Below are 11,682 nucleotides of genomic sequence, written 5' to 3' on the forward strand. Positions count from 1 at the left end.
ATGACCTGATTAACATTGCAAGGGATCTTTTGCAATGCAAACTCAATCCCTAGAAATTGGGCAAAGAATATAGGTGTATAATCAGGGACCCGAAATGAACAACTCCAATTAAGATTTCCAATAGCTGTTTTTTCGTTTTGCTGCGAGGCATCTGTGAAAACTGAATTATGAGTAGGAAAATTGCCCAAATTGTTCTTGTTGTTGCTGTTACCCTCATAAAATAGCACATGCCCACATAGGTAGATTGGCCAAGAATTGGGGGGGGGGGGGGGGGCAAAGAGAGTTTTTCAAATAAATATTTTCTGGACGAAAATAAAATGAATGGTAAGGACGAAAGAAGTAAACAAAAAGAAACAACGAAATGACACAGGAAATACATAACGCACGCAGGAGATAGAGACTGATGTTTATAGGCGAGTAGTTAAATGATAACGATAATTGTAACAATAAAAATAATGTTGAAAAAATTTAAAAATTAACAAGGTAGCTGTCTTGATTCCATTAAAAAATTTTGCACGGCGGTAAAAACAGACTTGTGGCTGTACCCAAGTATGGTGGCTCCAAACGACAATATGTCTGGGCTGCTCAAACAAAGGCCAAGCTGTCGTAGTGGTTGCTCTAGAAACCGTCTTCTCATCATGATGTACCGGCGACAAAACAACAAATAATGGTCTATGATTTCGTGCTCACCACAGAATACGCAGACGGGATTAAGCACAACCCAGACCTGTGCAAATAAACATTTAAGGGTGGGATCCGGTAGCGGAGCCTTGAAGAGATACCTCAACCTGCCGTGAATGGCATGATTGCCTGCTCCACGAATTTTATTTTATTTATTTGCGAATACCTCGAGTGCAGGTAATCATCAGACCTTAAAAGAGATAATAATAATAATAATTGGTTTTTTGGGGAAAGGAAATGGCGCAGTATCTGTCTCATATATCTTTGGACACCTGAACCGCGCCGTAAGGGAAGGGATAAAGGAGGGAGTGAAAGAAGAAAGGAAGAATAGATGCCGTAGTGGAGGGCTCCGGAATAATTTCGACCACCTGGGGTTCTTTAACGTGCACTGACATCGCACAGCACACGGGCGCCTTCCAGTTGTCATTCTTAGCAAATTCTGCCTTCGAAACCTCGCTGCTGTAATTTACGCTGTAGCCGGAACGATAGGTAGTGCGGGGCCATTGAGGGACGCCTTTGCCAGGCAGTCCCGAACTTCATTGTCTCTCACACCGCTATGGCCTGGCACCCATATCATGTGAACAAGGCTCAGATGCGGAGGGAGTAATGAATGGAAGGTGTTTAGGATTGGCGAATCTACATCCGAAGCAAGGAACGAACACAAAGAAAGAGGGTCTGTAATGACAGCCACTGAAGAGAAAGCTGGCTCTAGTTTTCGAATTGCCCAAATGTCGACACCATTGTTGTCGTCTTCGTTGCTGTTGTTCTTCTCTTCTCTATCATCCCCATCGTCATCTATCTTACCGTGGTATAATTCGATGCCAAACACGTCATCAAAACTTATTGCCGTGCAACTGTAGATAACATGCCTGTGTACACTGCTTGCACATTTCATGCTCAGCTGGTGCGTGGTTGTCGCGTAAATAAAAACTATTAACTCTGCACCACTTTAACGAGATTCCTCCTAAAACTGATGCTTTCGGGGAGGGGGGGGGGGGTTAGCTACAAGAGCATCGGGAGAAGAAATTCCAGGTGGTCGAAATTAACCCGGAGCCCTCCACGACGGCGTCGCTCATAGCCCACGTGCAGCTTCAGCCTGATAAGTCCCACATACTGTGGAAATACCTGCAACTTTGGAAGCGAGAATTTAGGTTGATATTTAAAATTCGAAGTATTAATAAATATATGGATCCGCCGCGGTGGCTCAGTGGTTAGGGCGCTCGACTACTGATCCGGAGTAACCGGGTTCGAACCCGACCGCGGCGGCTGCGTTTTTATGGAGGAAGAACGCTAAGGCGCCCGTGTGCAGTGCGATGTCAGTGCACGTTAAACATCCCCAGGTGGTCGAAATTATCCCGGAGCCCTCCACTACGGCACCTCTTTCTTCCTTTCTTCTTTCACTCCCTCCTTTCCCCCCTTTCCCTACGGCGCGGTTCAGGTGTCCAACGATATATTAGACAGATACTACGTCATTTCCTTTCCCCGAAAACCAATTAATTAAGAATAAATAGATGGACAAACAGACGTGAAGCCATAATAAAACGACTGAATATAGTTTATCGCCACCTGAAAAGATTCATTGTGCTTCACAGGCTCCTAGACAGGTTTGGACATCTTCGGTGAACAAGCTGTTTGTTGGGAACATAACCATGTGATGACCTCTTGGCAACGTATTATTTCTCTGTACGTCAAGAGGAGCCCACAGATCGAAAAGAAAGATTGGGTCCTCCCCCCAACTGCACCACACATCTCATTGTTATCTGCTGATGACCGCAGAGCGCTAATGCGCTCTAGCAGTGACAGTACACCCCAGCAAACTGCCCAAGAAAAATTCGCCCTGCAGGCGGACACACAGTGCCCGAAGCCGCTGTAACCCGAGTGGACACTCGCCACAGAGAAAAGAAAAAAGAATAGCCGGCAAGTTTGCTCACACCGCTTCAAATGACGGCGACCTCATTATCAGTCCATGTCTTCAAGAACTTATTTCACTGCGAGAAGGTTCTTCGCACGACGCCAGTTATCAGTTCACGCCTTTAATAACTTCTTTTATAACGAGCGCGTTCTTCGCACGACGCGTCTTATCAGTTCAGGGCTTTAAAAACTTTCATTACGAAAAGGTCCTCCGCACGACGCCTCAGAATCACGCGTTAATAGCATTTTTTTTTTGGGGGGGGGGGGGGCGGGGGGGGGGGGGTAAACATGGTTCAGATGCCCCTGAACAAGAAGGAGCCTAGAGACCCCTTGCAATTTATTTCAATCCTTGGTTTGGAGTGTGTGTCATGGTTGCATAGATCGAAGAACTTAATTATCAAGACCAAGAAACACAGTGAAACCAACAGCATATTTTTGCGTGTCAGAGCATTCTTGTCGGGCTATCAATTTTTCTGTCATCGAAATGCGGCCACCGTGCCGGTTAACAAAATTAATTAAAGAATTTTTTGGCCTTCCTTTCAATTTTGATCAAGGGTAAATAAATCAGAGACACAAAGCTTCGGAAGGAAACGTTCATAGAAGCAAAAATGTCAAACAAGTATCAGTGACCAGCCTGAACGCCCATTTAGGAAAAGTCACTCACGCAGCCTAGTAGGCGCGGTTTAATTTGGTTGTTTAGCACGACGAAAATTTGCACCGGCCTCTCTCTCTCCTTCGAGCTTTGCTCTTTTTCCTTACGCTTCTCAGCTAATGCGGCTGTTGTACCTGGTTCGCAGCTCACTGTTTCGTTTATTTTGAACCGTGAAATAACGAGGCGCTTTTCTCGGCTACACTAGGCTTCGTGGAAGAAAAAGAAGAAAAAAAAACTTTCTTTGTTGGTCTACGCTCCAAAAGAAATACAACATGCTGTGATAATGAACTACAAGCCTCCAGCCATACGAGCGATAAGACCCTCGCTTCATTAATTTTTTTTGTTCTTTATTTCCCACGAGCCGAAAAAGAAGGACACTGTGTTTCTGGCTTCCTTTCTAGGTGTAGTTCTTATCTAGCGCTTTGCCCTTCGGCCACCCTTCAGTCACGCACCCTGCATTGAAGCCACGACCGAAAAATCAATGAGTTTCCCATGAAGCTAGCGGGTTTTCTTGGACCAATATTTTGTACAACAATGCCCTTGCTGCAGAAAATTCAACTGGGCCGTAAAAAGCGCCAAATCTTTACGCCTTCTGAAGCTGAAGGTAAACGAATGAAAATGAAAGTATGAATGCAAAGACCCACATAAGAGGCTCATATGCGGCGAGAGCATTGATAACGTGTGACCGAGAAAATGTTTCGCGTCCCCGGATGGATAGCAGCGTCACTTAGCGCCGCTCAATGCTACAGAAATCGATGAAGCGTCCATCCGCTGTCTGAAGCGGGGCACACGTCCTGCGCCGTAAGACGCCTGCACACTCCCCCCTCCTTCGCCTTTTTTTTTCCCCCTAGTTCGTCGTTGAAAGAAGGGACGTTGGCATCCTCGTGTTTTTCTTCTCGTTTGGCGCCTGTTTAACGGCCAGCGAGAAGAATGCGGTGGCAGCTGGGGACGGTATAAGCCTCCGTGATATCGTGGCTATGCTTCTTGGACAAATCCCGTCATCGCCTGTCAGTCCGCCGCTGCTGCGGCACGCAGGGCGGGCTATATTCCGCCGAGAATATATATCCCTCGGTCGGGTGTGAAAATACTCTCTCTCTCTTTCGTCTTATTTTCCCTTGTTTGCCACTCTCTCGTTTAACCTCCAAAGTTTTCCCGTATAAAATATCACCGTTCCAAGCAACCGAACAATCCGAGCATGCCCTGACTTGAAAGCCCGCCCCAGCGCGGTCGAGAGAAGGCTGGGGCGACCACCGCGGGTGGCTCTATCCGTTGATGCCGGCAACTTTTACGCCTGCGCGCTCGCTCTCCACCACGCACGTGGAAGGAACCGGTGGGTGGGCACGCGCGCTAAGGCCAGCAGGCAATTCGGAATCGATTCGGAGGGGGCCCCTCCTGTCCCACGAAGATATCGGGCAGCCAACGCGTCGCCTCTCGGAGTGACGTGCGGAAAACGCAAAGCTTCTCAAATATTCTGCGCTGAGAAAATGTGAAAAGACCGCCCTCCAACTCCCTCGCCGTGTTGCTCCTGTTGGTTGCCGTTATGGAATGTGCTGCGGCATTTCTGAATTTCTGACTACGCATACTTGACAAGCGAGCGCAAAATGTGTATTGGATTGCACCAAGCGAAAAGAAAACGTCAGCTTCGCTCTTTAGACGGAGGGGAGTTTACGTATTTTTCTAGGTTTGAATACACGCTTCTTTCTGCGCTGTGAATGGGCGCTTTGAACGCGTCGGATCTTTTTTTAACACCTGAACACCGAAGAGCGTTCAGGTGGCCCTCGTTTTCGATGAATCAAGTGATCATTGCATTTTTTCCTTCACCCACCAATATCCGAAAACTTAAGTGGTGCTTATGAATAGGATCATAAAATGCCTGCAACGTTCTTCGTCAATTTATATTACTGCACACAGCAGTTCCGAACAAAGGTTGCTCTAGTGCAAGCATGCAAATACGTTAGACACCAGAATGCTAGCAAATTAAATACACAGATGGATGTAAAATATTAAGAAATGACAATGTTCGAAGAACAAGCAGTATACTGAAGTGTCAGCGCAAGTGCTACAAAGCGCTACTCTTTTATCAGGGTTTGAATGCAGGAACTTTTTATCTAAGGTAAGAAACACTGCGCCGTATTACACAGGTTCATCTAATACGAAAAAGAACTAAGTTTGAGCATTCATTTAATGATTACTCCATCATTACTTGTGACAAGCATCCTTATTCCTGTTTCATACCTAGTTTTCCTCTTCACGTATAATATCCAAAAGTCATTTGAAACTTCAGCAGAAAAATAACAACAAAAAATGATGTCTTTGTGCAAACTGGCCGTTCCCTTTCGTATTGGAAAGACGTGTACATGAAACCTTTGTCAACCGGTGTGGTATAAAAAGCGCCTCTCAATAGCGTCAGTTACTGGAGGGCTACTACAGGACGGCGCTAACCAGTTACTGAGTGAATCTAGAATTTACACTCTGATTCGCATAGAAATAACGTTGTGGTGCAAGAGACTGATCCAGGAGTCGCTTGCGGCTCAGCGAACAACGGAACCCAAGACGTTGGAGCGACTCGTACTGAACGCCCTCAATTCTTTGAAGCAAGAGATCAGTAAACTCCTGCAGTGGTCTTGTGGTCTCGAGCCTGAACCACATCCCAGTCGCGGTATGCTCAATGATCAGCCCTCTTGCAGGGACCGTATGTGGCTGACGGTCGTCACTGGGCTACGATGCACCGAGTGCTAAACGTCGCTATCCACTGCAGCCAATCAGCAGTCACTGCAACCATACGCACGTATTTTGAGGAGCACTCAGCAGCGCAGCGAGCCCATTTGACGGAGGTGATTTAGCGCGTCCGGATGTGCACAGCGGAGGCGGGTTCGTGCTTACGAGAATCCTCTTGTCTGAACAACCGAAACTTGACGGATCTTCTCGCGCCGCCCGTCAGTGACACAACCGTTGGCCCTAATCCAAACGGCATTCTTTCCTAGACTGGCATGAGAACGGATAAAAGCAGACGCTGAGTGTTCGAATCTTGGTCAATGGGTTTGAGGTTGTGAGAATAGAAGACATGCGCCCTGTGGCCACGGCGCTAGACGACAGCGCGACCAAGCTTCGCCGCGGCTGAGGACCGACTGTGTCCGAGGCGAGGAACACGCTCGCCATTACTGGTTGTCATTACGGCTGCCGTGATATGCGAGCCGCGCACGCCAGCGCGCGGGGACCGACAATCCCGAGACGGCTCACGCCACGGTCCTTGGCGGTGCGGCCACGTTTCCAGCTCGGCGCGCACGCGAGGCGCGGCAGCCTGTTGGGCGCCGCTACCACCGTGAGCTTTTGTTTCCCTCACCGCCGCTGGGGGGATGCTGTGTGCGTCGACGGAGGGACGCGAACAAAAGACTCTGTAAGGCAGTGCGCCATGGGTTGCACGCATGCGACATGGGTGGACGGCGAAGCCGGCAGCAGCCATGTTTACCTTTGTCCCTTACACGCCATCTTATTTCGTCGACATATTTATCGATTGCTACTCTTTTCCTGTTAGGTCAGTATCCTGATTCCTTTCGGGCAACAGGACACCTGAATGCTGTTTTTTTTTCTTTTGGTAAGGATGTCCAGAAAATCTCTTCTTCTGGGTCACTTGGTTTTGTGTAGAAAGTTTGTAGGTTTGGATTGTTTTTTGCAAAGAAGGCTGTTTTAGCTTTCGTTTAGCCATATGGCCTGCATTCTACGGCGGAATCTACAGCGTCAGCCGTAAGGCCTTTAATTACTTAATTAATTTATTTGAACTTAGGCGGAAAAGTGGAGAGGGGAAAATCTTCCTCTCCACTTTTAGGACAGAGAGAGGAGGAAAGTGAGAGAGAGGGTGGGAGGTGACGGGTGGCCTAGTGGCTTGGGAGGTCATGTCGAGAGCGGAGGAAGGCGCAACCGAAATGTGGCTATACCACGGGTAGAACCCAGAGGGTGGCTACCGTAGAAATAGGAGGTTGTCACGAGGACGGAGTAGGGTGGGTCCCCCTGAACCAAAGCTATAACACCTTTCGCTGATTCATGCACTAAGCCGTTAAGCCTAGCTCTGCAACAGTTTTTGTTGTTGTTCTAAAGTAGCCTGTGCCGATAAATTACGACTGATGATGGCTCGACCTGACGCGCTAAGGCTATTACTCTATAAAAGCTACATGTTTTACGCAAAGGTGCAGAAAAAATTAGAAGCAGTGTGCCTTTTCTTCCTGGCCAAAAACTGAACGCGATTCCATATAAGCAAAAAAAAAGTTACTTGGTGGCTTCTGTGTAACCAAACTCTAACTCAAGCTATTGTTTCCTTCTAGTGCACACGTCGATTGAAATCGACATTTCTTGTTCTAGTTTTCAAAACTATCCCCATCCCAAACACGATATCGTTAGCGACGTGAGCGCGGAATTTCGTTTCTGTTTTTGTGGAGTCTAAACTAATTTTTTTTATAGTTATCCTAGTTTACGGCCAGAAAGTGACCCCGAAATTCACGATAAATTTTTATGCTAACATAGAAGATAATAGCAGCTGGAATATTCGTTGCATAATGTGCTCTAAGGCAGCCTATGTCCACCACCAGTCGCTTGAAGAAATGAGAAAGTACTGCGTGTGCAAAGAAAAACATGCTTCGACTACCATATTGGCATAACTAAACAACAGTGCCTCGTTAATATGGGTACTTGATACCCGAGAAAGATCGTCCATAAAGCAACTCGTATGTAACAACGAATCGTCGCTTGGACGCGCCCGCTAATGCGGTCGCAGAAGCCATAGTGTGCACCAAAAACTCCGAAACCTCGGAGCAAGCCGCCATAGCCATGGTCATTGCCAACACAGACACTGACGTAATTATCAGCGGCTCCAAATCGCCCAGACGTAAATTTGCGAGGGGCCGAGTTTCATCCACCACTCTCAAAATTCTAGTATAGAATTTCAACGCGACACGGAGGTAGATCTTACTAGGGAGGTAGATCCCATCTGGGTCCCGGCCCATTCGGACAATCCCGGGAACGAAGCTGCCCACAATCACGCTCGAGGTTTCGTCGGTCGAGTAGTGGGTATCTCGCACTCGGATGTAGCGAACGAGGATGTGACCTGTTTTCATGACATCACCCAGTACTGCCACCACGCGAGGCTAAGCATGCCGCCACCGCACACGTCCCTCAGCAAGAATCAAGAAGTAATCTGGCGCAGACTCTAGACCTACTCGCATCCATGCCCGCAGGTATATGCACACATAATCGCCGATCAAATCAGTCCGCACTGTAAGATTGCCGCAGAAAATTATTAGGCGGAGACTCAAGCGAAGTACATATTAAACGAAACAAGAAAATGGTCACACACTTCTGGCAGCAAACAGTTACGAGGCTGTTAAAAACGATGTTTGATTTCTTTTTTTTTCAGTTTTTAATTTACGTTAGTGCAATGCACGGAAGTAGGGATTTACCGCCTTCTGTCGCGGGTCTGTCTATCACCTCTGAAAGATATAAACCTCAGCCTCAACCTGATGATTTTTTTTTTGATCTGGTGACTTTCAAACTGCAGTGTTAGCGCTTAATGCATACCCTAAAAACATCCCTGGTAGCCGGAGTCCTCTCTTGTTTAACGTTTCCTTCTTGACCTAGGCAGATAACCCACCACCAGCCCTAGTTATCTTGATACTCTTTTCGTGATACTACTGAGCGACAAACTCTTTAGGAGCCTCTCTCTTTGTTTTTTGCACTTTCAAGCTTGCCAAACGCCTTCTGCCGGACGTTCCTGTTCCCATCAAAGATAGCAGCAGTAATGCTTTAAATGCGTTTTTCGCATCGCCAAACTTCATTTTTGCCCAAAAGGAGCCGCGTGTCACTAGAGGCTTAATCGCATTGTGTATCCAGCTACAATTTTGATCATGCGTGCCTGCTGTTGTGCTTTCATATTCATTTCATTCGGATCCCATTTTCATTTCTATTATATTTTCATTTCCATTCAGCTTCCTTTGGAATAGCGTGCCAGGCAGTGCGCGCTCCAGTCTCAACTTCTCTTTTTTTGTGCAGTTTGCTTTACTAGCGGCTGATACAATCTAATCCGACATGGAGGGTCGGTATTGCTCGACTCGTGTATCACTAGTAACAATTGCAGCCGTTACTCGCCCCCGCAAAGAGGCTTTTACGATTCATCAGTTCAATCTTTCCCGAACAGAGCAAAAGTCAACTATATCCCAAAGCGACTGGCTGTCAATGACGCGCGTGAAAGAGAGGTGAAAAAAACAAACAAATAAATGGAACGGGGCCAACTTGCTTCGTAAGCCAGCTGTGAAAGTACAAGAGGTCGTAAGAGGCAGTGTTGACTTTGTTGTTGACTTTGACTGCGCGTGCGTCCCTTACGGGCTGTTTGCAGGGGGTTGCAGGATCGTAAGACTCGGCGCAAGGCTCGCAATTCCCTCCGGCTGGGTGCGAGGCCGACGAAAAGCAAGATTGGCCAACCCACGCAGCCGCGCGAGAAACAAGGCGCCTTACAAAAAGCCACTACTCGGCAGCAAACTGCGCTGAATAAGGGTAACGATCCGGTAAAGAGCCTGAGGGCACAATGAGTCCTGCAGATGAGGGGGAGCCTTTTTGTTCTCGCGTTCATTTCTTCGTCATTTTATTTTCTTGCCTTTACCTGCCAGCGCCCCCGCGTGGCGCAGGTGCTGAAGAGAGGGTACCGCGAGCGGCGCAGCTGCACGAATGAGAACCCGCCTACAGCTTAAGCCTCAGCTCGGCCACATTTTCTGTTGTTTTTTGTCCCTTCGGTAACTGTTTGTCGCAGTCTTTAATTTGGCTCTGTGGTCTCTCCGTTCTAGCTGTTTCACCTTTTTCCTTTCGCCTTCTGCCACATTTATATTCTTCGTGACTCCTCAGTTACCTCCTTTTGGCGCTCCTCTGGTCGTGCGAGTGGAAAATCTTCTTTGAATACGAATTTTTATTTTTGTACTTCACTCATTTTGCGCGGCATAAAACATTGAAACAAACGAGAGCACACTCTAACATTCGTCTCTATCAGTACGTGAGGGAAAAACGTTTAGCCTGCAATTTTGGCGCAGAGTATAGCCCCCGACGTTATTTCAACTGATGCAAAATGGTTATTCATGCAAAATGCATTACATCGAAGCGCGTGCCTTTGGGCGTTTGATTAAAAGAGTGTACCATCGATTTTTTTTTTCAGAGAACCATTCGGTACAGAACCTACAGAAAATGAGTCACGTCGTGCGGAATCATGATAGAAGGTATCCTTGCTGCAAAGCGCCCGCCAAGCTTCCACAACTAAGAACCGTTCAGCTGTTCACGGCTGTATTTTTACACTCAACAACAGCGTATTTCTTGCTCTATAATATATTCCACAGGCTCAATCTCTCCGTTCAATTATTTGCTTGCTCTAAGTTGATAAAAACAAAGAAAAAAATTGGAGAGGGCACTTAAGCTCCGCCTTAAGGGTATGACGCGATAGCGTAGTGGGTTAGGCTTTCCATTCTGAGCAGTTTGACAGCTTTGAACGCATTTTTCCTATTGTCAATTGTTTCAATTAAGTAATGAATCAATTAGACACTACCTTTTCTTAATTAGCATCATCAAGCATTGGCTTTTTATTCTGAGCATTTTGACACCTTTGAACGCGTTTTTCAGTTTATTCAATTGTTTCAATTAATTAATATATCAATTACTAACTCTAAATTTTCTTAATTACCATCATCAAGCATTGGCTTTTTCATTCTGAGCATTTTGACACCTTTGAACCCCTTTTCCATTTTTTTCATTTCTTTAATTCATTACAACGATTTCATTAACTCGTCATCGCCTATCACACACAAATCAATCATCAATCGCTATAGAACCACAAATTACCATGATGCGTTTTTTTTTTTTACGCAGCTCCCGAATATTTCCGACGCGCGGCGCGCATAACTAATACGACGCCGACGGCTTTTCGACCGAACGAGCTCTATACGCTGTCGCGTAAAAGAAATTCTAGTATCCATAATAACGTGTTCATTATCCCTCTTTCTAACAACTGCGAACGACAGCGCGCTGCACATCCGAACTCGGCTGTCTTCGCTACACAACGTCTGGATAGAACAGAACGGTAAACATTCTGGTTATGCGAACGCGCTTCCGTGCGCCGCGTACGGCGTTGTGAGGTGCGGCGCTCCAGCAGCGGTGAATCCTCAGACGTTCGCCCTGTTTACCGATGCACGCGGAAGCTGTAAACGCCGAAAAAACCATGCGGGCTTGCGCTTGGCGCACGAAGCTATATAGCATCAGCCAACCAGTCACTCGCTTGGGACAAACGCACGGTAAGGCAGCGCGATCCAGACCTAATGCCTGCACGCCGCATGGTATGTGCATGCGGCTCACGTGTGAGTTTGCGCATGCGGCGCGTGCCTCCACAGACAGTCTATCAACGCCAACGCAGGTGC

At 47.0% G+C, this 11,682-nt stretch overlaps 1 protein-coding gene across 2 annotated transcripts in view; it reads left to right on the plus strand.

Annotated features, from left to right (window-relative positions):
* The window catches only part of Cbp53E (Calbindin 53E), a 191,832-nt gene that overhangs the window by 77,942 nt on the left and 102,208 nt on the right, over positions 1-11,682 (plus strand). The window lies entirely within an intron of this gene.

Source organism: Amblyomma americanum, chromosome 1 (genome assembly GCF_052857255.1).
Source record: "Amblyomma americanum isolate KBUSLIRL-KWMA chromosome 1, ASM5285725v1, whole genome shotgun sequence".
Lineage (NCBI taxonomy): Eukaryota > Metazoa > Arthropoda > Arachnida > Ixodida > Ixodidae > Amblyomma > Amblyomma americanum.